The 25,241-nt window shown below is 38.7% G+C and overlaps 26 non-coding genes and 16 pseudogenes across 26 annotated transcripts; all 42 read right to left on the minus strand.

Moving 5' to 3' along the window:
• Positions 1-4,890: 4,890 nt before the first annotated feature.
• LOC122337844 lies at positions 4,891-5,009 on the minus strand. Its single transcript, XR_006249598.1, has one exon. It is a non-coding gene; the product is annotated as a 5S ribosomal RNA (ribosomal RNA).
• A 281-nt stretch (positions 5,010-5,290) lies between these two features.
• LOC122337803 lies at positions 5,291-5,409 on the minus strand. The gene has a single exon (XR_006249583.1). It is a non-coding gene; the product is annotated as a 5S ribosomal RNA (ribosomal RNA).
• Positions 5,410-5,683: 274 nt separating this feature from the next.
• On the minus strand, positions 5,684-5,802 carry LOC122337845. Its single transcript, XR_006249599.1, has one exon. It is a non-coding gene; the product is annotated as a 5S ribosomal RNA (ribosomal RNA).
• Positions 5,803-6,076: 274 nt separating this feature from the next.
• On the minus strand, positions 6,077-6,195 carry LOC122337846. The gene has a single exon (XR_006249600.1). It is a non-coding gene; the product is annotated as a 5S ribosomal RNA (ribosomal RNA).
• Positions 6,196-6,469: 274 nt separating this feature from the next.
• LOC122337874 lies at positions 6,470-6,588 on the minus strand (annotated as a pseudogene).
• A 276-nt stretch (positions 6,589-6,864) lies between these two features.
• On the minus strand, positions 6,865-6,983 carry LOC122337813 (annotated as a pseudogene).
• Positions 6,984-7,258: 275 nt separating this feature from the next.
• Positions 7,259-7,378, minus strand: LOC122337808 (annotated as a pseudogene).
• Positions 7,379-7,650: 272 nt separating this feature from the next.
• LOC122337847 lies at positions 7,651-7,769 on the minus strand. The gene has a single exon (XR_006249601.1). It is a non-coding gene; the product is annotated as a 5S ribosomal RNA (ribosomal RNA).
• Positions 7,770-8,045: 276 nt separating this feature from the next.
• LOC122337848 lies at positions 8,046-8,164 on the minus strand. The gene has a single exon (XR_006249602.1). It is a non-coding gene; the product is annotated as a 5S ribosomal RNA (ribosomal RNA).
• A 274-nt stretch (positions 8,165-8,438) lies between these two features.
• On the minus strand, positions 8,439-8,557 carry LOC122337849. Its single transcript, XR_006249603.1, has one exon. It is a non-coding gene; the product is annotated as a 5S ribosomal RNA (ribosomal RNA).
• Positions 8,558-8,830: 273 nt separating this feature from the next.
• Positions 8,831-8,949, minus strand: LOC122337871. Its single transcript, XR_006249624.1, has one exon. It is a non-coding gene; the product is annotated as a 5S ribosomal RNA (ribosomal RNA).
• Positions 8,950-9,226: 277 nt separating this feature from the next.
• On the minus strand, positions 9,227-9,345 carry LOC122337850. The gene has a single exon (XR_006249604.1). It is a non-coding gene; the product is annotated as a 5S ribosomal RNA (ribosomal RNA).
• Positions 9,346-9,620: 275 nt separating this feature from the next.
• LOC122337852 lies at positions 9,621-9,739 on the minus strand. Its single transcript, XR_006249606.1, has one exon. It is a non-coding gene; the product is annotated as a 5S ribosomal RNA (ribosomal RNA).
• Positions 9,740-10,015: 276 nt separating this feature from the next.
• On the minus strand, positions 10,016-10,134 carry LOC122337853. Its single transcript, XR_006249607.1, has one exon. It is a non-coding gene; the product is annotated as a 5S ribosomal RNA (ribosomal RNA).
• Positions 10,135-10,407: 273 nt separating this feature from the next.
• Positions 10,408-10,526, minus strand: LOC122337854. The gene has a single exon (XR_006249608.1). It is a non-coding gene; the product is annotated as a 5S ribosomal RNA (ribosomal RNA).
• A 272-nt stretch (positions 10,527-10,798) lies between these two features.
• Positions 10,799-10,917, minus strand: LOC122337822 (annotated as a pseudogene).
• A 275-nt stretch (positions 10,918-11,192) lies between these two features.
• Positions 11,193-11,311, minus strand: LOC122337855. The gene has a single exon (XR_006249609.1). It is a non-coding gene; the product is annotated as a 5S ribosomal RNA (ribosomal RNA).
• A 276-nt stretch (positions 11,312-11,587) lies between these two features.
• On the minus strand, positions 11,588-11,706 carry LOC122337856. Its single transcript, XR_006249610.1, has one exon. It is a non-coding gene; the product is annotated as a 5S ribosomal RNA (ribosomal RNA).
• Positions 11,707-11,985: 279 nt separating this feature from the next.
• On the minus strand, positions 11,986-12,104 carry LOC122337858. The gene has a single exon (XR_006249611.1). It is a non-coding gene; the product is annotated as a 5S ribosomal RNA (ribosomal RNA).
• Positions 12,105-12,380: 276 nt separating this feature from the next.
• On the minus strand, positions 12,381-12,498 carry LOC122337815 (annotated as a pseudogene).
• Positions 12,499-12,772: 274 nt separating this feature from the next.
• On the minus strand, positions 12,773-12,891 carry LOC122337859. The gene has a single exon (XR_006249612.1). It is a non-coding gene; the product is annotated as a 5S ribosomal RNA (ribosomal RNA).
• A 274-nt stretch (positions 12,892-13,165) lies between these two features.
• Positions 13,166-13,284, minus strand: LOC122337860. The gene has a single exon (XR_006249613.1). It is a non-coding gene; the product is annotated as a 5S ribosomal RNA (ribosomal RNA).
• Positions 13,285-13,558: 274 nt separating this feature from the next.
• On the minus strand, positions 13,559-13,677 carry LOC122337877 (annotated as a pseudogene).
• Positions 13,678-13,953: 276 nt separating this feature from the next.
• LOC122337878 lies at positions 13,954-14,072 on the minus strand (annotated as a pseudogene).
• A 275-nt stretch (positions 14,073-14,347) lies between these two features.
• On the minus strand, positions 14,348-14,466 carry LOC122337818 (annotated as a pseudogene).
• Positions 14,467-14,741: 275 nt separating this feature from the next.
• Positions 14,742-14,860, minus strand: LOC122337861. The gene has a single exon (XR_006249614.1). It is a non-coding gene; the product is annotated as a 5S ribosomal RNA (ribosomal RNA).
• A 271-nt stretch (positions 14,861-15,131) lies between these two features.
• On the minus strand, positions 15,132-15,250 carry LOC122337816 (annotated as a pseudogene).
• Positions 15,251-15,525: 275 nt separating this feature from the next.
• Positions 15,526-15,644, minus strand: LOC122337862. Its single transcript, XR_006249616.1, has one exon. It is a non-coding gene; the product is annotated as a 5S ribosomal RNA (ribosomal RNA).
• Positions 15,645-15,919: 275 nt separating this feature from the next.
• On the minus strand, positions 15,920-16,038 carry LOC122337876 (annotated as a pseudogene).
• A 273-nt stretch (positions 16,039-16,311) lies between these two features.
• On the minus strand, positions 16,312-16,430 carry LOC122337864. Its single transcript, XR_006249618.1, has one exon. It is a non-coding gene; the product is annotated as a 5S ribosomal RNA (ribosomal RNA).
• A 274-nt stretch (positions 16,431-16,704) lies between these two features.
• LOC122337865 lies at positions 16,705-16,823 on the minus strand. The gene has a single exon (XR_006249619.1). It is a non-coding gene; the product is annotated as a 5S ribosomal RNA (ribosomal RNA).
• A 273-nt stretch (positions 16,824-17,096) lies between these two features.
• Positions 17,097-17,215, minus strand: LOC122337866. Its single transcript, XR_006249620.1, has one exon. It is a non-coding gene; the product is annotated as a 5S ribosomal RNA (ribosomal RNA).
• A 275-nt stretch (positions 17,216-17,490) lies between these two features.
• LOC122337804 lies at positions 17,491-17,609 on the minus strand (annotated as a pseudogene).
• Positions 17,610-17,884: 275 nt separating this feature from the next.
• LOC122337872 lies at positions 17,885-18,003 on the minus strand. Its single transcript, XR_006249625.1, has one exon. It is a non-coding gene; the product is annotated as a 5S ribosomal RNA (ribosomal RNA).
• Positions 18,004-18,279: 276 nt separating this feature from the next.
• On the minus strand, positions 18,280-18,398 carry LOC122337819 (annotated as a pseudogene).
• Positions 18,399-18,675: 277 nt separating this feature from the next.
• Positions 18,676-18,794, minus strand: LOC122337880 (annotated as a pseudogene).
• A 273-nt stretch (positions 18,795-19,067) lies between these two features.
• Positions 19,068-19,186, minus strand: LOC122337867. The gene has a single exon (XR_006249621.1). It is a non-coding gene; the product is annotated as a 5S ribosomal RNA (ribosomal RNA).
• A 274-nt stretch (positions 19,187-19,460) lies between these two features.
• Positions 19,461-19,579, minus strand: LOC122337881 (annotated as a pseudogene).
• Positions 19,580-19,850: 271 nt separating this feature from the next.
• Positions 19,851-19,970, minus strand: LOC122337807 (annotated as a pseudogene).
• Positions 19,971-20,243: 273 nt separating this feature from the next.
• Positions 20,244-20,362, minus strand: LOC122337806 (annotated as a pseudogene).
• A 4,097-nt stretch (positions 20,363-24,459) lies between these two features.
• On the minus strand, positions 24,460-24,578 carry LOC122337869. Its single transcript, XR_006249622.1, has one exon. It is a non-coding gene; the product is annotated as a 5S ribosomal RNA (ribosomal RNA).
• A 277-nt stretch (positions 24,579-24,855) lies between these two features.
• On the minus strand, positions 24,856-24,974 carry LOC122337870. The gene has a single exon (XR_006249623.1). It is a non-coding gene; the product is annotated as a 5S ribosomal RNA (ribosomal RNA).
• Between the last annotated feature and the right edge of the window lie 267 nt (positions 24,975-25,241).

Below are 25,241 nucleotides of genomic sequence, written 5' to 3' on the forward strand. Positions count from 1 at the left end.
AGGTAGAAACCCAGGTCTCACTTCGTATAATATATCTTTTATTTGTCTGTAGCCTACTGCAAACCAGTTTTCGTAAAACATTGTTTTTTTCCTTTTATTATTTAGGTTTAAAAACAAAGGTTGTCGTAGGTACTGCTTTCTCCCTTCAATCTTTACATACACATTGTCATAAAACATTTTCCAAGTTCTCAGTAGTTCTTTGTAGAACTCCGTATATTTCCTATCATCTCATCTTTAAAAGCCATCCATAAAAAGTCATCTCCTATTTGTCCACACTTATTCATAAAGTAACTCATAACACTTTTCCATGGATGTTATCTTTATTTAAAAACCTTTTACCATTTTAATCCTCATGCTTTTCATTCTAGCCATGGATCTATCAGTCCTAATCCCCATCTTCCACATTTCCAATGATTGTATTATATGCAATTTTAGACGGCTTACCATCCCAAAGAAATGTTAAGATCATAGCTTTTATTCTCTTATATACCCATATTGGTAAACTTACAACACTTAAAACGTACCACATTTTGGATAAAAAAAGAGAATTTAATACAAGCACTTTCCCTTTTAGAAACAGTACTCTCTGTTTCCAAAAATTTAATCTTTTATCCATTTTGTTCAGAATTTCGTTCCAATTTATTTCTCTAGTTACAATCTCATCGTATCCAAGCGTAATGCCTAAAATTTTAATATTGCTTTTTTGTTCTTTAAAACACCAATTTATTTGTGGAACTTCTACCTTTCCCATTTTAACATATTCAGATTTTTCCTTATTTACCTTTGCTCCTAACCACTACAATATTTATCAAAAATCTCTATAGCTTTCTCAACACTATTGGAATCCTTTAAAAATAAAGTGGTATCATCTGCATACTGGAAAATCTTTTGTTCCATTTCATTACCTTCTATTAAAATACCTTTTATTTCTTTTTTTCTCCATTTATTGCTAAACCTAACGGTTCCGCAACTATAGTGTACAGTAAGGCCGATAAGGGACATCCTTGTCTTATGGATCTTGAAATTCCTATGTAATCTGTTAAAAACCATTTATTTTAAACAACTAATAATTTCTGTGTAAAAACATTTCATCCACTTTAAGAAATTATTCCCAAAGCCAAATCTTTTAAGCAAATCAAATAAATATTTATGTTCCACTCTATCAAATGCCTTTTCTAAATCCATACTAAATAAAAACCCCTTACCTTTTTTTCTCTTTGTATACCAAATTAAGTCTCTAATACTCGTTACTGTATCTGCTATATCTCTTCCCAGTATACTGTACGCTTGATTGGTCGTGATGATGTGTGGTGTTACTTTTTAAGTCTATTTGCAAAGATCTTTGCTAATATTTTGTAGTCTGTATTGAGCATACTCAACGGTCTATAATTCCTCAAATCATCTTTATTTCCTTTCTTTTTATATATTATTTTAATCATACCTCTCTTCATACTCTCACCAATTGCCCATTTTGAAAAATCATTAAGAACAGATCTTTTAGAATTGGTGTTAAAACATCTTTAAAAACCTTATAAAATTCAGACGATAAACCATCCAAGCCAGGGCTTTTCCTGTTGCTTAATTGTGTTATAGCTTCCTTTATCTCTTCTTCTGCTATATCACTATCACACATTTTTTTATCATCTTCTGTTACTTTTACTTTAATTTGATTTAACAAGAATTCTTCATCTTCTACATTAACTCCTTCCGTCTTAAATAAAACACTATAGAAATCCTGGACAGCTTTTAATATTCCTTCTTTATCTTTTATGTTTCTACCTTCTAAAGACACATTTTTTATTAGGTCAGCTTTCTGTCTTGTCTTTTCTACCTCATAAAAAAACTTTGTACTTCTTTTCTCCTTCTACTGTATTCCTTATTTTACTTCTTATTCTAGCACCCTCACATTTGTCTTCTTCCATTTTTTTAAGTTTCTCTTCAAGCGCTACTATTTTCCTAATGTCTGTGGTTCCTTCACTTACCTTTTTCATTTCATTTTCCCATTTTTTGATTAATTCTCTTTTTAGCTCTTTTTGCTTTCTGTATTTTCTTAGAAAATTCTATAGATAATCTTTTAATGTCTGCTTTTATATTGTCCCACCATGTGCATATTGCTTCATCATATAGAACATCATTTACACTATTAATTATTACGTTTTCAATTTCCATTTTGTAAAAATCATTCTTTAAAAGTTCTGCATTAAGCACCCATACCCTGGTCCTCTCTCCACACCACTGAAATCCATTGTTACAAATAAAAAATCATGATCGCTCCCACTGTACATTTTATAAAACACTTTTGAAATAAAATGCTCAAAACTCCTATTACATAAAAGAAAATCTATTCTGCTTTGTTTTAAACTGCTTTTCACCCACTGTCTTCTTGAATATTCTCTTTTTACTCTATTTCTTTCTCTCCATACATCTACTAATTGGTGTTTATACATCATACTTTTCAATTCTTTTTCTTCCAACATCGGCTCTGTACACCATGTGATCTTCAGCATCTATTCTTTCTAAAATAGTATTAAAATCCCCTATAATAATAACGCTCTTACATCCAATAATCAAATCATTCAGTTTTTTAAAAAAAGTAACTCTTTCTGTATCTTCATTTGGAGCATGTATATTACATATTATTATTTCTTCTCCTTATCCATAATTTTTACAATTAAAATCCTTCCATTATTATCTTTAAATAAAACTTTTGTTGATTCCACTGCTCCCCTCTAACAAGTATCGCCAGACCTTTTTCTTATTGACATCGTTGCTGCACCATATTTCTCCATCCCAGCCTTTTTAAGATCATCCAATATTATTTCATTCCATCCAGTCTCTTGAATACAGATAACATCACATTGCTTTGTTAAATTGATCACATTTTCAAATTTCCATTTAGATGACAATCCTCTAACATTAATCGAGACCAGACTTAAATTACTCATAATAGAAGAAAGAAGAAACAAGAACCAAAACAGCCAATCATCAATATATTTTCTCTTGATATCTAAGAATTTATATCAACTTGTTCATCATTTTGTCTTGCTCTTACTTCTTTCCTTAACTTTTGTTTCTTTAATACCTGTTCAATATTTATTTTGACCCTCTTGTCATTTTACGCCTTTTGTTTATAATGTCCAGAGTTCTACTTTCAAGCTCAAAGTTAATTTCAGCCGTTTTCTCATCGCTTACCTCCACTTCAGTCCATCCAGCTGCAACTTCACTCGTTGTTGCACATTCCTTCTCTTTCGCTTGTCCTTCATTGTTAGTTATACACTGTGTCTCAGTCTCCGTTGTATGAACTTCAATTTCTTTATCTCCATTGTCCTCTCTCCTCATACGCCCTCCTCTCCTCGCTCACGAAGATCTTCAGAAATTACATCCGCCTCCTGAATTTCATCTTTGCTTGGCTCCTCCGTGCGCTTTCTGTGCCTCGGTCTCCATTTCATTATTGTCCTCCTCCTCAGATTCACAGTTGCACCTCATCCACGTCCTTTCACAGTCTTGGCACCGCGGGGCTTGACAGTCCCGAGCAAAATGCCCCTGTTCCAGACATTCTCTGCAGGTGTATTGAGGGCAGTCTTTTTTTTCATGCTCCGTGCTAGCGCAAATTCTGCAAGTCTTCAGTTGGTCATCATGAATTACTCTAAAATATTTTGGTCCTTCCTCAGTGTCAAATCTACATTATATGGCAAAGTCACAATGTCCTGTGGAAATTTAACTTTATAAATCTTGTTCCGTCTGCAACTGCTGTGCCTGGATAATATCTCCTTCTTAACGGGAAGATAGGATTCACTCTCCAATCCACCAATTTCTGTATTATTTCATCGTCTTTTATGTAGTTGGGCAAATGCAAAAAAGAGACCATTTTTTCAGTTTTACATAGTTTTTTGATCTCACATCTTTGTTCATCAATCATTAATCCATCCATTAACTTATCACAGTCTGTTTCATTTTCCATTGTAAGTTCATACTCAAAGTTACTTTTTTCCTTAGTCCATACAGTTTTCCAATTCCAGCTTTCTTCCACAGCTTTTATAATCATCATCACAGTTATTTTATCTGGATCATTAACAATCATCGTTAGAGTTGCTTTTTCTTATAGTCTCTTTGATATTTTGATTGGCTTTTTAGCTTATTCATTGTCCCATTTCTTTGTGGTGCTTCTCCTATTCCATCAGTGTAATCTCTTGTTTGTTTACCTTGATGTTTTTGTAGGTCCTCTCTTTGACTTATCCTTGCATCCATCCCGTTTTTTTTCCTCTTATGCAACCCTTGCCCAAGTCTGGCTGGCATCTTTATACTTTCCATTGTCATTTTCCACGTTTCTTTCAGTATAGTTAATATCCTCAGTCTCTTTGTTCAATTTTCGGTCATGATCCGTCACCATAATATCCATCATTTTAGTAGTTGAAACCTCAGACAGAAAATCTGTCTGAGGTTTCAAAACTAATATGTAACTCAAAAACAACAGCCTTTAAGAAATTATCAAAAAGGAAAAAAACAAAATAAAATATAATAACAGCAAACAAAATGGAGGAGAGCCTTCCTCTCCCTACTGCAGCCAAAAACTCTGTGTGCTCTCTAGCGCCAACAGGGTGGTATGGCCGTAAGCGAAAGCTGCTGCAAAAAGCCCCCTATTTTAAGGTGAGGCACACTAAGTGCCATTATACTAGATAAGTAATGAATGAAATACAAAAAAATACTTCAAAATGAGCTACATTAAAGATAAGAGCATTAGTTAAGTAGTTAAAAACAGTCAAACTCTGTTTAAAGAACAGCTACTTTAAAGGCAATTGAATTAAATAAGCAGTAAGGGAAAGCAAAGAGCTGGTCAAACTTTGGCCACACTAAGGGCCAGTGTATTAGATAAGTAGTGAAAAACTCAAAAACTTACAGCACCTGGTATTCCTAGGCAGTCTCCCATCCAAGTACTAACTAGGCCCAACTCTGCTTAGCTTCTGAGATCAGACGAGATCAGGCGTGAACAGGGTGGTATGGCCGTAAGCTAAAGCTGCTGCAAAAAGCCCCCTATTTTAAGGTGAGGCACACTAAGTGCCATTATACTAGATAAGTAATGAATGAAATACAAAAAAAAAAATACTTCAAAATGAGCTACATTAAAGATAAGAGCATTAGTTAAGTAGTTAAAAACAGTCAAACTCTGTTTAAAGAACAGCTACTTTAAAGGCAATTGAATTAAATAAGCAGTAAGGGAAAGCAAAGAGCTGGTCAAACTTTTGGCCACACTAAGGGCCAGTGTATTAGATAAGTAGTGAAAAAACTCAAAAACTTACAGCACCTGGTATTCCTAGGCAGTCTCCCATCCAAGTACTAACTAGGCCCAACTCTGCTTAGCTTCTGAGATCAGACGAGATCAGGCGTGAACAGGGTGGTATGGCCGTAAGTGAAAGCTGCTGCAAAAAGCCCCCTATTTTAAGGTGAGGCACACTAAGTGCCATTATACTAGATAAGTAATGAATGAAATACAAAAAAATACTTCAAAATGAGCTACATTAAAGATAAGAGCATTAGTTAAGTAGTTAAAAACAGTCAAACTCTGTTTAAAGAACAGCTACTTTAAAGGCAATTGAATTAAATAAGCAGTAAGGGAAAGCAAAGAGCTGGTCAAACTTTGGCCACACTAAGGGCCAGTGTATTAGATAAGTAGTGAAAAACTCAAAACTTACAGCACCTGGTATTCCTAGGCAGTCTCCCATCCAAGTACTAACTAGGCCCAACTCTGCTTAGCTTCTGAGATCAGACGAGATCAGGCGTGAACAGGGTGGTATGGCCGTAAGCAAAAGCTGCTGCAAAAAGCCCCTATTTTAAGGTGAGGCACACTAAGTGCCATTATACTAGATAAGTAATGAATGAAATACAAAAAAATACTTCAAAATGAGCTACATTAAAGATAAGAGCATTAGTTAAGTAGTTAAAAACAGTCAAACTCTGTTTAAAGAACAGCTACTTTAAAGGCAATTGAATTAAATAAGCAGTAAGGGAAAGCAAAGAGCTGGTCAAACTTTGGCCACACTAAGGGCCAGTGTATTAGATAAGTAGTGAAAAACTCAAAAACTTACAGCACCTGGTATTCCTAGGCAGTCTCCCATCCAAGTACTAACTAGGCCCAACTCTGCTTAGCTTCTGAGATCAGACGAGATCAGGCGTGAACAGGGTGGTATGGCCGTAAGCGAAAGCTGCTGCAAAAGCCCCTATTTTAAGGTGAGGCACACTAAGTGCCATTATACTAGATAAGTAATGAATGAAATACAAAAAAAAATACTTCAAAATGAGCTACATTAAAGATAAGAGCATTAGTTAAGTAGTTAAAAACAGTCAAACTCTGTTTAAAGAACAGCTACTTTAAAGGCAATTGAATTAAATAAGCAGTAAGGGAAAGCAAAGAGCTGGTCAAACTTTGGCCACACTAAGGGCCAGTGTATTAGATAAGTAGTGAAAAACTCAAAACTTACAGCACCTGGTATTCCTAGGCAGTCTCCCATCCAAGTACTAACTAGGCCCAACTCTGCTTAGCTTCTGAGATCAGACGAGATCAGGCGTGAACAGGGTGGTATGGCCGTAAAGCTAAAGCTGCTGCAAAAAGCCCCCTATTTTAAGGTGAGGCACACTAAGTGCCATTATACTAGATAAGTAATGAATGAAATACAAAAAAATACTTCAAAATGAGCTACATTAAAGATAAGAGCATTAGTTAAGTAGTTAAAAACAGTCAAACTCTGTTTAAAGAACAGCTACTTTAAAGGCAATTGAATTAAATAAGCAGTAAGGGAAAGCAAAGAGCTGGTCAAACTTTGGCCACACTAAGGGCCAGTGTATTAGATAAGTAGTGAAAAACTCAAAAACTTACAGCACCTGGTATTCCTAGGCAGTCTCCCATCCAAGTACTAACTAGGCCCAACTCTGCTTAGCTTCTGAGATCAGACGAGATCAGGCGTGAACAGGGTGGTATGGCCGTGAAGCTAAAAGCTGCTGCAAAAGCCCCCTATTTTAAGGTGAGGCACACTAAGTGCCATTATACTAGATAAGTAATGAATGAAATACAAAAAAATACTTCAAAATGAGCTACATTAAAGATAAGAGCATTAGTTAAGTAGTTAAAAACAGTCAAACTCTGTTTAAAGAACAGCTACTTTAAAGGCAATTGAATTAAATAAGCAGTAAGGGAAAGCAAAGAGCTGGTCAAACTTTGGCCACACTAAGGGCCAGTGTATTAGATAAGTAGTGAAAAACTCAAAACTTACAGCACCTGGTATTCCTAGGCAGTCTCCCATCCAAGTACTAACTAGGCCCAACTCTGCTTAGCTTCTGAGATCAGACGAGATCAGGCGTGAACAGGTGTGGTATGGCCGTAAGCAAAGCTGCTGCAAAAAGCCCCTATTTTAAGGTGAGGCACACTAAGTGCCATTATACTAGATAAGTAATGAATGAAATACAAAAAAATACTTCAAAATGAGCTACATTAAAGATAAGAGCATTAGTTAAGTAGTTAAAAATAGTCAAACTCTGTTTAAAGAACAGCTACTTTAAAGGCAATTGAATTAAATAAGCAGTAAGGGAAAGCAAAGAGCTGGTCAAACTTTGGCCACACTAAGGGCCAGTGTATTAGATAAGTAGTGAAAAACTCAAAACTTACAGCACCTGGTATTCCTAGGCAGTCTCCCATCCAAGTACTAACTAGGCCCAACTCTGCTTAGCTTCTGAGATCAGACGAGATCAGGCGTGAACAGGGTGGTATGGCCGTAAGCTTAAAGCTGCTGCAAAAAGCCCCTATTTTAAGGTGAGGCACACTAAGTGCCATTATACTAGATAAGTAATGAATGAAATACAAAAAAATACTTCAAAATGAGCTACATTAAAGATAAGAGCATTAGTTAAGTAGTTAAAAACAGTCAAACTCTGTTTAAAGAACAGCTACTTTAAAGGCAATTGAATTAAATAAGCAGTAAGGGAAAGCAAAGAGCTGGTCAAACTTTTGGCCACACTAAGGGCCAGTGTATTAGATAAGTAGTGAAAAACTCAAAAACTTACAGCACCTGGTATTCCTAGGCAGTCTCCCATCCAAGTACTAACTAGGCCCAACTCTGCTTAGCTTCTGAGATCAGACGAGATCAGGCGTGAACAGGGTGGTATGGCCGTAAGCTAAAAGCTGCTGCAAAAAGCCCCCTATTTTAAGGTGAGGCACACTATGCCATTATACTAGATAAGTAATGAATGAAATACAAAAAAATACTTCAAAATGAGCTACATTAAAGATAAGAGCATTAGTTAAGTAGTTAAAAACAGTCAAACTCTGTTTAAAGAACAGCTACTTTAAAGGCAATTGAATTAAATAAGCAGTAAGGGAAAGCAAAGAGCTGGTCAAACTTTGGCCACACTAAGGGCCAGTGTATTAGATAAGTAGTGAAAAACTCAAAAACTTACAGCACCTGGTATTCCTAGGCAGTCTCCCATCCAAGTACTAACTAGGCCCAACTCTGCTTAGCTTCTGAGATCAGACGAGATCAGGCGTGAACAGGGTGGTATGGCCGTAAGCTAAAGCTGCTGCAAAAAGCCCCTATTTTAAGGTGAGGCACACTATGCCCATTATACTAGATAAGTAATGAATGAAATACAAAAAAATACTTCAAAAATGAGCTACATTAAAGATAAGAGCATTAGTTAAGTAGTTAAAAACAGTCAAACTCTGTTTAAAGAACAGCTACTTTAAAGGCAATTGAATTAAATAAGCAGTAAGGGAAAGCAAAGAGCTGGTCAAACTTTGACCACACTAAGGGCCAGTGTATTAGATAAGTAGTGAAAAACTCAAAACTTACAGCACCTGGTATTCCTAGGCAGTCTCCCATCCAAGTACTAACTAGGCCCAACTCTGCTTAGCTTCTGAGATCAGACGAGATCAGGCGTGAACAGGGTGGTATGGCTGTAAGCTAAAGCTGCTGCAAAAAGCCCCTATTTTAAGGTGAGGCACACTAAGTGCCATTATACTAGATAAGTAATGAATGAAATACAAAAAAAAAATACTTCAAAATGAGCTACATTAAAGATAAGAGCATTAGTTAAGTAGTTAAAAACAGTCAAACTCTGTTTTAAAGAACAGCTACTTTAAAGGCAATTGAATTAAATAAGCAGTAAGGGAAAGCAAAGAGCTGGTCAAACTTTGGCCACACTAAGGGCCAGTGTATTAGATAAGTAGTGAAAAACTCAAAACTTACAGCACCTGGTATTCCTAGGCAGTCTCCCATCCAAGTACTAACTAGGCCCAACTCTGCTTAGCTTCTGAGATCAGACGAGATCAGGCGTGAACAGGGTGGTATGGCCGTAAGCTTAAAGCTGCTGCAAAAAGCCCCTATTTTAAGGTGAGGCACACTAAGTGCCATTATACTAGATAAGTAATGAATGAAATACAAAAAAATACTTCAAAATGAGCTACATTAAAGATAAGAGCATTAGTTAAGTAGTTAAAAACAGTCAAACTCTGTTTAAAGAACAGCTACTTTAAAGGCAATTGAATTAAATAAGCAGTAAGGGAAAGCAAAGAGCTGGTCAAACTTTGGCCACACTAAGGGCCAGTGTATTAGATAAGTAGTGAAAAACTCAAAAACTTACAGCACCTGGTATTCCTAGGCAGTCTCCCATCCAAGTACTAACTAGGCCCAACTCTGCTTAGCTTCTGAGATCAGACGAGATCAGGCGTGAACAGGGTGGTATGGCCGTAAGCTTAAAGCTGCTGCAAAAGCCCCCTATTTTAAGGTGAGGCACACTAAGTGCCATTATACTAGATAAGTAATGAATGAAATACAAAAAAATACTTCAAAATGAGCTACATTAAAGATAAGAGCATTAGTTAAGTAGTTAAAAACAGTCAAACTCTGTTTAAAGAACAGCTACTTTAAAGGCAATTGAATTAAATAAGCAGTAAGGGAAAGCAAAGAGCTGGTCAAACTTTGGCCACACTAAGGGCCAGTGTATTAGATAAGTAGTGAAAAAACTCAAAAACTTACAGCACCTGGTATTCCTAGGCAGTCTCCCATCCAAGTACTAACTAGGCCCAACTCTGCTTAGCTTCTGAGATCAGACGAGATCAGGCGTGAACAGGGTGGTATGGCCGTAAGCTAAAGCTGCTGCAAAAAGCCCCTATTTTAAGGTGAGGCACACTAAGTGCCATTATACTAGATAAGTAATGAATGAAATACAAAAAAATACTTCAAAATGAGCTACATTAAAGATAAGAGCATTAGTTAAGTAGTTAAAAACAGTCAAACTCTGTTTAAAGAACAGCTACTTTAAAGGCAATTGAATTAAATAAGCAGTAAGGGAAAGCAAAGAGCTGGTCAAACTTTGGCCACACTAAGGGCCAGTGTATTAGATAAGTAGTGAAAAACTCAAAACTTACAGCACCTGGTATTCCTAGGCAGTCTCCCATCCAAGTACTAACTAGGCCCAACTCTGCTTAGCTTCTGAGATCAGACGAGATCAGGCGTGAACAGGGTGGTATGGCCGTAAGCGAAAGCTGCTGCAAAAAGCCCCCTATTTTAAGGTGAGGCACACTATGCCATTATACTAGATAAGTAATGAATGAAATACAAAAAAATACTTCAAAATGAGCTACATTAAAGATAAGAGCATTAGTTAAGTAGTTAAAAACAGTCAAACTCTGTTTAAAGAACAGCTACTTTAAAGGCAATTGAATTAAATACAGTAAGGGAAAGCAAAGAGTTGGTCAAACTTTGGCCACACTAAGGGCCAGTGTATTAGATAAGTAGTGAAAAAACTCAAAAACTTACAGCACCTGGTATTCCTAGGCAGTCTCCCATCCAAGTACTAACTAGGCCCAACTCTGCTTAGCTTCTGAGATCAGACGAGATCAGGCGTGAACAGGGTGGTATGGCCGTGTAAGCTAAAGCTGCTGCAAAAGCCCCTATTTTAAGGTGAGGCACACTAAGTGCCATTATACTAGATAAGTAATGAATGAAATACAAAAAAATACTTCAAAATGAGCTACATTAAAGATAAGAGCATTAGTTAAGTAGTTAAAAACAGTCAAACTCTGTTTAAAGAACAGCTACTTTAAAGGCAATTGAATTAAATAAGCAGTAAGGGAAAGCAAAGAGCTGGTCAAACTTTGGCCACACTAAGGGCCAGTGTATTAGATAAGTAGTGAAAAACTCAAAAACTTACAGCACCTGGTATTCCTAGGCAGTCTCCCATCCAAGTACTAACTAGGCCCAACTCTGCTTAGCTTCTGAGATCAGACGAGATCAGGCGTGAACAGGGTGGTATGGCCGTAAGCTAAAGCTGCTGCAAAAAGCCCCCTATTTTAAGGTGAGGCACACTAAGTGCCATTATACTAGATAAGTAATGAATGAAATACAAAAAAAAATACTTCAAAATGAGCTACATTAAAGATAAGAGCATTAGTTAAGTAGTTAAAAACAGTCAAACTCTGTTTAAAGAACAGCTACTTTAAAGGCAATTGAATTAAATAAGCAGTAAGGGAAAGCAAAGAGCTGGTCAAACTTTGGCCACACTAAGGGCCAGTGTATTAGATAAGTAGTGAAAAACTCAAAACTTACAGCACCTGGTATTCCTAGGCAGTCTCCCATCCAAGTACTAACTAGGCCCAACTCTGCTTAGCTTCTGAGATCAGACGAGATCAGGCGTGAACAGGGTGGTATGGCCGTAAGCTTAAAGCTGCTGCAAAAGCCCCTATTTTAAGGTGAGGCACACTAAGTGCCATTATACTAGATAAGTAATGAATGAAATACAAAAAAAAAAAAATACTTCAAAATGAGCTACATTAAAGATAAGAGCATTAGTTAAGTAGTTAAAAACAGTCAAACTCTGTTTAAAGAACAGCTACTTTAAAGGCAATTGAATTAAATAAGCAGTAAGGGAAAGCAAAGAGCTGGTCAAACTTTGGCCACACTAAGGGCCAGTGTATTAGATAAGTAGTGAAAAACTCAAAACTTACAGCACCTGGTATTCCTAGGCAGTCTCCCATCCAAGTACTAACTAGGCCCAACTCTGCTTAGCTTCTGAGATCAGACGAGATCAGGCGTGAACAGGGTGGTATGGCCGTAAGCTAAAAGCTGCTGCAAAAGCCCCCTATTTTAAGGTGAGGCACACTAAGTGCCATTATACTAGATAAGTAATGAATGAAATACAAAAAAAAATACTTCAAAATGAGCTACATTAAAGATAAGAGCATTAGTTAAGTAGTTAAAAACAGTCAAACTCTGTTTAAAGAACAGCTACTTTAAAGGCAATTGAATTAAATAAGCAGTAAGGGAAAGCAAAGAGCTGGTCAAACTTTGGCCACACTAAGGGCCAGTGTATTAGATAAGTAGTGAAAAACTCAAAACTTACAGCACCTGGTATTCCTAGGCAGTCTCCCATCCAAGTACTAACTAGGCCCAACTCTGCTTAGCTTCTGAGATCAGACGAGATCAGGCGTGAACAGGTGGTATGGCCGTAAGCTAAAGCTGCTGCAAAAAGCCCCTATTTTAAGGTGAGGCACACTAAGTGCCATTATACTAGATAAGTAATGAATGAAATACAAAAAAATACTTCAAAATGAGCTACATTAAAGATAAGAGCATTAGTTAAGTAGTTAAAAACAGTCAAACTCTGTTTAAAGAACAGCTACTTTAAAGGCAATTGAATTAAATAAGCAGTAAGGGAAAGCAAAGAGCTGGTCAAACTTTTGGCCACACTAAGGGCCAGTGTATTAGATAAGTAGTGAAAAACTCAAAACTTACAGCACCTGGTATTCCTAGGCAGTCTCCCATCCAAGTACTAACTAGGCCCAACTCTGCTTAGCTTCTGAGATCAGACGAGATCAGGCGTGAACAGGGTGGTATGGCCGTAAGCGAAAGCTGCTGCAAAAGCCCCCTATTTTAAGGTGAGGCACACTAAGTGCCATTATACTAGATAAGTAATGAATGAAATACAAAAAAATACTTCAAAATGAGCTACATTAAAGATAAGAGCATTAGTTAAGTAGTTAAAAACAGTCAAACTCTGTTTAAAGAACAGCTACTTTAAAGGCAATTGAATTAAATAAGCAGTAAGGGAAAGCAAAGAGCTGGTCAAACTTTGGCCACACTAAGGGCCAGTGTATTAGATAAGTAGTGAAAAACTCAAAAACTTACAGCACCTGGTATTCCTAGGCAGTCTCCCATCCAAGTACTAACTAGGCCCAACTCTGCTTAGCTTCTGAGATCAGACGAGATCAGGCGTGAACAGGGTGGTATGGCCGTAAGCAAAAAGCTGCTGCAAAAAGCCCCTATTTTAAGGTGAGGCACACTAAGTGCCATTATACTAGATAAGTAATGAATGAAATACAAAAAAATACTTCAAAATGAGCTACATTAAAGATAAGAGCATTAGTTAAGTAGTTAAAAACAGTCAAACTCTGTTTAAAGAACAGCTACTTTAAAGGCAATTGAATTAAATAAGCAGTAAGGGAAAGCAAAGAGCTGGTCAAACTTTGGCCACACTAAGGGCCAGTGTATTAGATAAGTAGTGAAAAACTCAAAACTTACAGCACCTGGTATTCCTAGGCAGTCTCCCATCCAAGTACTAACTAGGCCCAACTCTGCTTAGCTTCTGAGATCAGACGAGATCAGGCGTGAACAGGGTGGGATGGCCGTAAGCAAAAGCTGCTGCAAAAAGCCCCTTATTTTAAGGTGAGGCACACTAAGTGCCATTATACTAGATAAGTAATGAATGAAATACAAAAAAAAATACTTCAAAATGAGCTACATTAAAGATAAGAGCATTAGTTAAGTAGTTAAAAACAGTCAAACTCTGTTTAAAGAACAGCTACTTTAAAGGCAATTGAATTAAATAAGCAGTAAGGGAAAGCAAAGAGCTGGTCAAACTTTGGCCACACTAAGGGCCAGTGTATTAGATAAGTAGTGAAAAACTCAAAACTTACAGCACCTGGTATTCCTAGGCAGTCTCCCATCCAAGTACTAACTAGGCCCAACTCTGCTTAGCTTCTGAGATCAGACGAGATCAGGCGTGAACAGGGTGGGATGGCCGTAAGCTAAAGCTGCTGCAAAAAGCCCCCTATTTTAAGGTGAGGCACACTAAGTGCCATTATACTAGATAAGTAATGAATGAAATACAAAAAAATACTTCAAAATGAGCTACATTAAAGATAAGAGCATTAGTTAAGTAGTTAAAAACAGTCAAACTATCTTTAAAGAACAGCTACTTTAAAGGCAATTGAATTAAATAAGCAGTAAGGGAAAGCAAAGAGCTGGTCAAACTTTGGCCACACTAAGGGCCAGTGTATTAGATAAGTAGTGAAAAACTCGAAAACTTACAGCACCTGGTATTCCTAGGCAGTCTCCCATCCAAGTACTAACTAGGCCCAACTCTGCTTAGCTTATGAGATCAGACGAGATCAGGAGTGAACAGGGTGGGATGGCCGTAAGCAAAAGATGCTGCAAAAGCCCCCTATTTTAAGGTGAGGCACACTAAGTGCCATTATACTAGATAAGTAATGAATGAAATACAAAAAAATACTTCAAAATGAGCTACATTAAAGATAAGAGCATTAGTTAAGTAGTTAAAAACAGTCAAACTCTGTTTAAAGAACAGCTACTTTAAAGGCAATTGAATTAAATAAGCAGTAAGGGAAAGCAAAGAGCTGGTCAAACTTTGGCCACACTAAGGGCCAGTGTATTAGATAAGTAGTGAAAAAACTCAAAAACTTACAGCACCTGGTATTCCTAGGCAGTCTCCCATCCAAGTACTAACTAGGCCCAACTCTGCTTAGCTTCTGAGATCAGACGAGATCAGGCGTGAACAGGGTGGTATGGCCGTAAGCAAAGCTGCTGCAAAAAGCCCCTATTTTAAGGTGAGGCACACTATGCCATTATACTAGATAAGTAATGAATGAAATACAAAAAAATACTTCAAAATGAGCTACATTAAAGATAAGAGCATTAGTTAAGTAGTTAAAAACAGTCAAACTCTGTTTAAAGAACAGCTACTTTAAAGGCAATTGAATTAAATAAGCAGTAAGGGAAAGCAAAGAGCTGGTCAAACTTTGGCCACACTAAGGGCCAGTGTATTAGATAAGTAGTGAAAAACTCAAAAACTTACAGCACCTGGTATTCCTAGGCAGTCTCCCATCCAAGTACTAACTAGGCCTAACTCTGCTTAGCTTCTGAGATCAGACGAGATCAGGCGTGAACAGGGTGGGATGGCCGTAAGCTAAAGCTGCTGCAAAAAGCCCCTATTTTAAGGTGAGGCACACTAAGTGCCATTATACTAGATAAGTAATGAATGAAATACAAAAAAATACTTCAAAAATGAGCTACATTAAAGATAAGAGCATTAGTTAAGTAGTTAAAAACAGTCAAACTCTGTTTAAAGAACAGCTACTTTAAAGGCAATTGAATTAAATAAGCAGTAAGGGAAAGCAAAGAGCTGGTCAAACTTTGGCCACACTAAGGGCCAGTGTATTAGATAAGTAGTGAAAAACTCAAAAACTTACAGCACCTGGTATTCCTAGGCAGTCTCCCATCCAAGTACTAACTAGGCCCAACTCTGCTTAGCTTCTGAGATCAGACGAGATCAGGCGTGAACAGGGTGGTATGGCCGTAAGCAAAAACTGCTGCAAAAAGCCCCCTATTTTAAGGTGAGGCACACTATGCCATTATACTAGATAAGTAATGAATGAAATACAAAAAAAAAAACTTCAAAATGAGCTACATTAAAGATAAGAGCATTAGTTAAGTAGTTAAAAACAGTCAAACTCTGTTTAAAGAACAGCTACTTTAAAGGCAATTGAATTAAATAAGCAGTAAGGGAAAGCAAAGAGCTGGTCAAACTTTGGCCACACTAAGGGCCAGTGTATTAGATAAGTAGTGAAAAACTCAAAAACTTACAGCACCTGGTATTCCTAGGCAGTCTCCCATCCAAGTACTAACTAGGCCCAACTCTGCTTAGCTTCTGAGATCAGACGAGATCAGGCGTGAACAGGGTGGTATGGCCGTAAAGCGAAAGCTGCTGCAAAAAGCCCCCTATTTTAAGGTGAGGCACACTAAGTGCCATTATACTAGATAAGTAATGAATGAAATACAAAAATACTTCAAAATGAGCTACATTAAAGATAAGAGCATTAGTTAAGTAGTTAAAAACAGTCAAACTCTGTTTAAAGAACAGCTACTTTAAAGGCAATTGAATTAAATAAGCAGTAAGGGAAAGCAAAGAGCTGGTCAAACTTTGGCCACACTAAGGGCCAGTGTATTAGATAAGTAGTGAAAAACTCAAAACTTACAGCACCTGGTATTCCTAGGCAGTCTCCCATCCAAGTACTAACTAGGCCCAACTCTGCTTAGCTTCTGAGATCAGACGAGATCAGGCGTGAACAGGGTGGTATGGCCGTAAGCTAAAGCTGCTGCAAAAAGCCCCTATTTTAAGGTGAGGCACACTAAGTGCCATTATACTAGATAAGTAATGAATGAAATACAAAAAAATACTTCAAAATGAGCTACATTAAAGATAAGAGCATTAGTTAAGTAGTTAAAAACAGTCAAACTCTGTTTAAAGAACAGCTACTTTAAAGGCAATTGAATTAAATAAGCAGTAAGGGAAAGCAAAGAGCTGGTCAAACTTTGGCCACACTAAGGGCCAGTGTATTAGATAAGTAGTGAAAAACTCAAAAACTTACAGCACCTGGTATTCCTAGGCAGTCTCCCATCCAAGTACTAACTAGGCCCAACTCTGCTTAGCTTCTGAGATCAGACGAGATCAGGCGTGAACAGGGTGGTATGGCCGTAAGCAAAAGCTGCTGCAAAAAGCCCCTATTTTAAGGTGAGGCACACTAAGTGCCATTATACTAGATAAGTAATGAATGAAATACAAAAAATACTTCAAAATGAGCTACATTAAAGATAAGAGCATTAGTTAAGTAGTTAAAAACAGTCAAACTCTGTTTAAAGAACAGCTACTTTAAAGGCAATTGAATTAAATAAGCAGTAAGGGAAAGCAAAGAGCTGGTCAAACTTTGGCCACACTAAGGGCCAGTGTATTAGATAAGTAGTGAAAAACTCAAAAACTTACAGCACCTGGTATTCCTAGGCAGTCTCCCATCCAAGTACTAACTAGGCCCAACTCTGCTTAGCTTCTGAGATCAGACGAGATCAGGCGTGAACAGGGTGGTATGGCCGTAAGCTAAAGCTGCTGCAAAAAGCCCCTATTTTAAGGTGAGGCACACTAAGTGCCATTATACTAGATAAGTAATGAATGAAATACAAAAAAATACTTCAAAATGAGCTACATTAAAGATAAGAGCATTAGTTAAGTAGTTAAAAACAGTCAAACTCTGTTTAAAGAACAGCTACTTTAAAGGCAATTGAATTAAATAAGCAGTAAGGGAAAGCAAAGAGCTGGTCAAACTTTTGGCCACACTAAGGGCCAGTGTATTAGATAAGTAGTGAAAAACTCAAAAACTTACAGCACCTGGTATTCCTAGGCAGTCTCCCATCCAAGTACTAACTAGGCCCAAATCTGCTTAGCTTCTGAGATCAGACGAGATCAGGCGTGAACAGGGTGGTATGGCCGTAAGCAAAGCTGCTGCAAAAAGCCCCCTATTTTAAGGTGAGGCACACTAAGTGCCATTATACTAGATAAGTAATGAATGAAATACAAAAAAATACTTCAAAATGAGCTACATTAAAGATAAGAGCATTAGTTAAGTAGTTAAAAACAGTCAAACTCTGTTTAAAGAACAGCTACTTTAAAGGCAATTGAATTAAATAAGCAGTAAGGGAAAGCAAAGAGCTGGTCAAACTTTGGCCACACTAAGGGCCAGTGTATTAGATAAGTAGTGAAAAAACTCAAAAACTTACAGCACCTGGTATTCCTAGGCAGTCTCCCATCCAAGTACTAACTAGGCCCAACTCTGCTTAGCTTCTGAGATCAGACGAGATCAGGTGTGAACAGGGTGGGATGGCCGTAAGCCAAAGCTGCAGCAAAAAGCCCCCTATTTTAAGGTGAGGCACACTAAGTGCCATTATACTAGATAAGTAATGAATGAAATACAAAAAAATACTTCAAAATGAGCTACATTAAAGATAAGAGCATTAGTTAAGTAGTTAAAAACAGTCAAACTCTGTTTAAAGAACAGCTACTTTAAAGGCAATTGAATTAAATAAGCAGTAAGGGAAAGCAAAGAGCTGGTCAAACTTTGGCCACACTAAGGGCCAGTGTATTAGATAAGTAGTGAAAAAACTCAAAAACTTACAGCACCTGGTATTCCTAGGCAGTCTCCCATCCAAGTACTAACTAGGCCCAACTCTGCTTAGCTTATGAGATCAGACGAGATCAGGAGTGAACAGGGTGGGATGGCCGTAAGCAAAAGATGCTGCAAAAGCCCCCTATTTTAAGGTGAGGCACACTAAGTGCCATTATACTAGATAAGTAATGAATGAAATACAAAAAAAAATACTTCAAAATGAGCTACATTAAAGATAAGAGCATTAGTTAAGTAGTTAAAAACAGTCAAACTCTGTTTAAAGAACAGCTACTTTAAAGGCAATTGAATTAAATAAGCAGTAAGGGAAAGCAAAGAGCTGGTCAAACTTTGGCCACACTAAGGGCCAGTGTATTAGATAAGTAGTGAAAAAACTCAAAAACTTACAGCACCTGGTATTCCTAGGCAGTCTCCCATCCAAGTACTAACTAGGCCCAACTCTGCTTAGCTTCTGAGATCAGACGAGATCAGGCGTGAACAGGGTGGGATGGCCGTAAGCTAAAGCTGCTGCAAAAAGCCCCTATTTTAAGGTGAGGCACACTAAGTGCCATTATACTAGATAAGTAATGAATGAAATACAAAAAATACTTCAAAATGAGCTACATTAAAGATAAGAGCATTAGTTAAGTAGTTAAAAACAGTCAAACTCTGTTTAAAGAACAGCTACTTTAAAGGCAATTGAATTAAATAAGCAGTAAGGGAAAGCAAAGAGCTGGTCAAACTTTGGCCACACTAAGGGCCAGTGTATTAGATAAGTAGTGAAAAACTCAAAAACTTACAGCACCTGGTATTCCTAGGCAGTCTCCCATCCAAGTACTAACTAGGCCCAACTCTGCTTAGCTTCTGAGATCAGACGAGATCAGGCGTGAACAGGGTGGTATGGCCGTAAGCAAAAAGCTGCTGCAAAAGCCCCTATTTTAAGGTGAGGCACACTAAGTGCCATTATACTAGATAAGTAATGAATGAAATACAAAAAAATACTTCAAAATGAGCTACATTAAAGATAAGAGCATTAGTTAAGTAGTTAAAAACAGTCAAACTCTGTTTAAAGAACAGCTACTTTAAAGGCAATTGAATTAAATAAGCAGTAAGGGAAAGCAAAGAGCTGGTCAAACTTTGGCCACACTAAGGGCCAGTGTATTAGATAAGTAGTGAAAAACTCAAAAACTTACAGCACCTGGTATTCCTAGGCAGTCTCCCATCCAAGTACTAACTAGGCCCAACTCTGCTTAGCTTCTGAGATCAGACGAGATCAGGCGTGAACAGGGTGGGATGGCCGTAAGCTAAAGCTGCTGCAAAAAGCCCCTTTTTAAGGTGAGGCACACTAAGTGCCATTATACTAGATAAGTAATGAATGAAATACAAAAAATACTTCAAAATGAGCTACATTAAAGATAAGAGCATTAGTTAAGTAGTTAAAACAGTCAAACTCTGTTTAAAGAACAGCTACTTTAAAGGCAATTGAATTAAATAAGCAGTAAGGGAAAGCAAAGAGCTGGTCAAACTTTGGCCACACTAAGGGCCAGTGTATTAGATAAGTAGTGAAAAACTCAAAAACTTACAGCACCTGGTATTCCTAGGCAGTCTCCCATCCAAGTACTAACTAGGCCCAACTCTGCTTAGCTTCTGAGATCAGACGAGATCAGGCGTGAACAGGGTGGTATGGCCTGTAAGCTAAAGCTGCTGCAAAAAGCCCCTATTTTAAGGTGAGGCACACTAAGTGCCATTATACTAGATAAGTAATGAATGAAATACAAAAAAATACTTCAAAATGAGCTACATTAAAGATAAGAGCATTAGTTAAGTAGTTAAAAACAGTCAAACTCTGTTTAAAGAACAGCTACTTTAAAGGCAATTGAATTAAATAAGCAGTAAGGGAAAGCAAAGAGCTGGTCAAACTTTGGCCACACTAAGGGCCAGTGTATTAGATAAGTAGTGAAAAACTCAAAACTTACAGCACCTGGTATTCCTAGGCAGTCTCCCATCCAAGTACTAACTAGGCCCAACTCTGCTTAGCTTCTGAGATCAGACGAGATCAGGCGTGAACAGGGTGGTATGGCCTTAAGCCAAGCTGCTGCAAAAAGCCCCTATTTTAAGGTGAGGCACACTAAGTGCCATTATACTAGATAAGTAATGAATGAAATACAAAAAAATACTTCAAAATGAGCTACATTAAAGATAAGAGCATTAGTTAAGTAGTTAAAAACAGTCAAACTCTGTTTAAAGAACAGCTACTTTAAAGGCAATTGAATTAAATAAGCAGTAAGGGAAAGCAAAGAGCTGGTCAAACTTTGGCCACACTAAGGGCCAGTGTATTAGATAAGTAGTGAAAAACTCAAAACTTACAGCACCTGGTATTCCTAGGCAGTCTCCCATCCAAGTACTAACTAGGCCCAACTCTGCTTAGCTTCTGAGATCAGACGAGATCAGGCGTGGAAGTCAAGTCAAGTCAAGTCAAGTGGTTTTTATTGTCATTTCAACTACCATATAGCTGTGCAGCACATAGTGAAATGAGACAACGTTTCTCCAGGACCTGGTGCTACATGGAGTCACACATACAATTAGTTAAGTACAAAAGAACTCACATATTGAGCTAAGACAGTGTCTTAACCACAAAAGTGCAAAGTGTGCGGACTAGTGCAAAGAGCAAGGGAGTAGAGTGCAAACCCAGTGTGCAAACTAGTGCAAACAGTGCAAAGACATAATTAGTGCAAGGCAAAGACATACTTAGTGCAAGAACACAAAAACAAACAGCAATAAATATGAGGTTCACAACAATAAATATGACGTCTGAGAATGTTTATGGGACAGGAAGGCCATTCAGGTGTGGTTATTGAGGAGTCTGATGGCCTGTGCAAAGAAACTATTCAGCAGTCTGGTTGTGAGGGCCCACTGCTCCGCCATTTTTCCAGATGGAAGGAGGGTGAATAATGTGTGTGAGGGGTGTGTGGTCCTGTACTATATTGTGGGCTTTATGGATGCAGCGTGAGCTAGTTAAGTGGTGTAGATGTCCATGATAGAGGGCAGAGAGACGCCAATGATCTTTCGGCTGTCCTCACTATCCTTTGGGGTCTTATTAGCCGACACGGTGCAATTTCAAAACCAGGCAGTGATGCAGCTGGACAGGACGCCCATCAATAGTCCCCTATAGAACATAGTCAGGATGGGTGGAGGAGATGAGCTTTCCTTAGCCTCCTCAAGAAGTAGAGGCGCTGCTGGGCTTTCTTGGTGATGGAGCTGGTGTTGAGTGACCAGGTGAAGTTATCCGCCAGATGGACACCAAGGAATTTGGTGCTCTTGACGGTCTCCACCTTGGACCCGTCGATGGACAGCGGAGAATGGTCACTCTTTGCTCGCTTGAAGTCAACAATCATCTCCTTTGTCTTGTCGACGTTCAGAGATAGATTGTTGGCTCTACACCAAGTTGTGAGCTGCTGCACCTCATCTCTGTATGCTGACTCGTCGTTCTTGCTGATGAGACCCACCACTGTCGTGTCATCAGCGAACTTGATGATGTGATTGGAGCTGTGCATCGCTGCACAGTCGTGAGTCAGCAAGGTGAACAGCAGTGGACTGAGCACACAGCCCTGAGGAGCTCCAGTGTTCAGTGTGGTGGTGCTGGAGATGCTGTTCCCGATCCGGACTGACTGAGGTCTGCCTGTCAGAAAGTCCAGGATCCAGTTGCAGAGAGAGGTGTTCAAAACCAGCAGGCTTAGTTTCTCTATCAGTTGCTGAGGGATGATGGTGTTGAATGCTGAGCTGAAGTCAATGAACAGCATTCGGACGTAGTTTCCTTGAGTCCAGATGTGAGGGCGAGATGGAGGGTTGTGGTGATAGCATCAGTCCGTAGAGCGGTTTGGACGGTACGCAAACTGTAATGGGTCAAGTGAAGGTGGTAGTACTAACTTGATGTGCCTCACTGACAAGCCTCTCAAGCATTTCATCACAATAGGTGTGAGTGCGACGGACGATAGTCATTGAGGCACGTGAAAAGCACAGACTTCTTAGGCACCGGCACAATTGTTGTTGTTTTGAGGCACGTTGGAATAACAGAGCTGCTCAGAGAGATATTGAAGATATCAGTGAAGACATCCGCTAGCTGCTCTGTCAAACACTCCTTGAGTACTCTGCCTGGAATGTTGTCCGGTCCAGCAGACTTCCGTGGAAAGCACTCTATAAAGTGTTTTCTCACGCCAGCTGTGGTGAAGCAGAGTACTCGTTGGTTACAGGGGTGGACTTCCTCACCGCAGTTTTGTTCTGTGCCTCAAAACGTACGTAACTAGGTCATTCAGCGCATCTGGTAGAGGCGCCACCATCACAGACAGGTGGAGTTGTCTTGTAGTTGGTGACCGCTTGAATGCCCTGCCATATGCGCCGTGAGTCACTGCTGTTATGGAAGTGGCCGTGGATTCTTTTAGCATAAGCTTCAAAATGAGCTTCTCTGATAGCTCGGGACAGTTTAGCCTCGCTGTTTTTAGGGCAGCCCGGTCCTTTTGCTCTGAAGGCGAAGTCTCGCCATTCAGGAGAGCACGCGACGCTAGCGCTGGTCCACGGCTTCCACACTAGAACGCAGTGTATGATGGTCTTGAAAACGGTCAACATCATCAATGCACTTCTCGATGTAGCCAGTCACTGATGATGTGTACTAACTAAGTCAATGGAATCGCCGTGGTTGCAGCTTCCTAAATATTACCCAGTCAGTACACTCAAAACAGTCCTGAAGAGCAGAGATGGATCCTGCTGGCCAGATTTTAATCTGTTTCAGAACCGGTGCCATTAGAGCGCCTGATGAGTGGTCTGTAATGCTGGAATCAACATAACAGAGATGTGGTCTGAGTAGCCGAGGTGGGGCGTAGTTCCGCGCAAAAACACGCGCCGGGAATGTTTGTGTAAACAAGATCCAGCGTGTTCGGCAATTCTCGTAGCAAAGTCCACATGCTGATAGAATTTAGGGTCAGCACTGTTTTGAGATTTGCGTGTATTGAAATCTCCGCGATGATAAACTAAACAGTCCATCGTAGGTGAGCTGCTTTCCAAGCTCGCTAATAGCTTTGTACAGCTCGCTTCTGAGAGCCTCCTTCGCATTAGCGCTGGGTGGAATGTAAACTCCAATGGTGTAGACGGTGGTATTTCCCGGTAGATAAAAAGGTCTGCATTTGACAACAATGATAAGTAGCGATGAGCAATGAAATACAAAAAAATACTTCAAAATGAGCTACATTCCGTGTAAGATATAAGTTAACACGCCAAAACAGTCAAACTTTCTGTTTAAAGCGCATTCCTGTCGGCACGAAATTAAATAAGCAGTAAGGGAAAGCAAAGAGCTGGCAAACTTTGTCCACACTCTGTCCAGTGTAGCCAGATAAGTAGTGAAAGACAAAAACTTACAGCAATGGTATACTACGCAGTCTCCCATCCAAGTACTAATGTAGGCCCAACTTATGCTTAGCTTCTGAGATCAGACGAGATGGACAGGCGTGAACAGGGGAGGTATGGCCGCTAGGGTTAAGCTGCGGCAGCCCCCTATTTTAAGGTGAGGCCACTAAGTGCCATTATACTAGATAAGTAAATGAAATGAAATACAAAAAATACTTCAAAATGAGCTACATTAAAGATAAGAGCATTAGTTAAGTAGTTAAAAACAGTCAAACTCTGTTTGAAGAACAGCTACTTTAAAGGCAATTGAATTCCCGCAGTAAGCGGAAAGCAAAGAGCTGGATTAAACTTGCGTGGTTTCTAAGGGCCAGTATTAGATAAGTCGTGAAAACTCACAACTGTCGCAGCATCTGGTATGCCCTACGCAGTCTCCCATCCAAGTACTAACTAGGCCCAACTCTGCTTAGCTTCTGAGATCAGACGAGATCAGGCGTGAACAGGGTGGTATGGCCGTAAGCAAAGCTGCTGCAAAAAGCCCCTATTTTAAGGTGAGGCACACTAAGTGCCATTATACTAGATAAGTAATGAATGAAATACAAAAAATACTTCAAAATGAGCTACATTAAAGATAAGAGCATTAGTTAAGTAGTTAAAAACAGTCAAACTCTGTTTAAAGAACAGCTACTTTAAAGGCAATTGAATTAAATACAGTAAGGGAAAGCAAAGAGCTGGTCAAACTTTGGCCACACTAAGGGCCAGTGTATTAGATAAGTAGTGAAAAACTCAAAAACTTACAGCACCTGGTATTCCTAGGCAGTCTCCCATCCAAGTACTAACTAGGCCCAACTCTGCTTAGCTTCTGAGATCAGACGAGATCAGGCGTGAACAGGGTGGTATGGCCGTAAGCTTAAAGCTGCTGCAAAAAAAGCCCCTTATTTTAAGGTGAGGCACACTAAGTGCCATTATACTAGATAAGTAATGAATGAAATACAAAAAAATACTTCAAAATGAGCTACATTAAAGATAAGAGCATTAGTTAAGTAGTTAAAAACAGTCAAACTCTGTTTAAAGAACAGCTACTTTAAAGGCAATTGAATTAAATAAGCAGTAAGGGAAAGCAAAGAGCTGGTCAAACTTTGGCCACACTAAGGGCCAGTGTATTAGATAAGTAGTGAAAAACTCAAAACTTACAGCACCTGGTATTCCTAGGCAGTCTCCCATCCAAGTACTAACTAGGCCCAACTCTGCTTAGCTTCTGAGATCAGACGAGATCAGGCGTGAACAGGGTGGTATGGCCGTAAGCTAAAGCTGCTGCAAAAAGCCCCTATTTTAAGGTGAGGCACACTATGCCATTATACTAGATAAGTAATGAATGAAATACAAAAAAATACTTCAAAATGAGCTACATTAAAGATAAGAGCATTAGTTAAGTAGTTAAAAACAGTCAAACTCTGTTTAAAGAACAGCTACTTTAAAGGCAATTGAATTAAATACAGTAAGGGAAAGCAAAGAGCTGGTCAAACTTTTGGCCACACTAAGGGCCAGTGTATTAGATAAGTAGTGAAAACTC

Source organism: Puntigrus tetrazona, unplaced genomic scaffold (genome assembly GCF_018831695.1).
Source record: "Puntigrus tetrazona isolate hp1 unplaced genomic scaffold, ASM1883169v1 S000000976, whole genome shotgun sequence".
Lineage (NCBI taxonomy): Eukaryota > Metazoa > Chordata > Actinopteri > Cypriniformes > Cyprinidae > Puntigrus > Puntigrus tetrazona.